This window comes from Berghia stephanieae, chromosome 2, assembly GCF_034508935.2.
Source record: "Berghia stephanieae isolate SIO BIC M18660-M18661 chromosome 2, UCSD_Bste_1.3, whole genome shotgun sequence".
In the NCBI taxonomy this organism is placed as follows: domain Eukaryota; kingdom Metazoa; phylum Mollusca; class Gastropoda; order Nudibranchia; family Aeolidiidae; genus Berghia; species Berghia stephanieae.
The window spans coordinates 125990119-125991032 of record NC_088361.1 but is presented as its reverse complement, the minus strand read 5'-3'; positions in this window follow the sequence as shown (position 1 = coordinate 125991032).

Genomic DNA, 914 nt, shown 5'->3' with positions numbered 1-914 from the left:
TTTCGATCTCGTCCGACGGATGTCCGCCCAAGCTCCTGATATCAGGAGATGCCTGATATTTTCCTGTCTTATTGTTGAAGGATATCATGGGTGATTAGTTTTCACTGAAGTCCCTCTTACTTCAAACTCTATGAGTGAGTGAAGTTCACTCATTTATTTGTGTCCGCGTGTCTGTGTGGTATGTGTGAGGCTGTAGTGTGATGGTGGTGGTGGTGGTGGTGGTGGTGGTGGTGTGTGTGTTTGTGTGTGTGTGTGTGATGTCCCAGATCCGATACGTCTAAACGGAACTTCTTTCGTCGACATAATATTATGACCCACATCCACCGCGTTAATCTATGTTTGTCGGACGGTGTACGAAAAGTCTGTACGTCTTAATGGGCCATTACCCGAACCGGACAGTCTGAACAGTAATTATTCAGTAAACAAAATGGCAGTGATCGCAGAACCACATAACTGTATACTGATGATAGTATGCCTTACATAGGGCAGAGAAGTCGTGACGTCACACAGCTTCCTCTTTTCCGGTTCAAAACTCACTGGAAGTGTGTAACCAGTCCTCAGGACAATGTGTAAACAATGAGTTGCCAAAAAGTTCGATTGCAAGATTGCAGCTACTCCAAAATAAAGCTGCTCGTATTGTTACCAAATAAAAAAAAAGTCAGAGCACATCACTCCAGTCTTGCGGTCGTTGACTTCCCGTGGAGATGCGGATTGTTTACAAACTTGCCTGTTACTGTTTTAAGTGCATCAATGGCACTGTCCCAACTACTTGTCATCAATCTCTTCTTTCTATCTACACTCCAAATCGCTCTCTCCGCTCATCTACTTCCCTGTACATGACCCGTTTGATTCCTAAGTCGAATTTTTCCAAGACGTGCTTTCGCACATTCTGCTCCCTCTGTGTGGAACGCTCT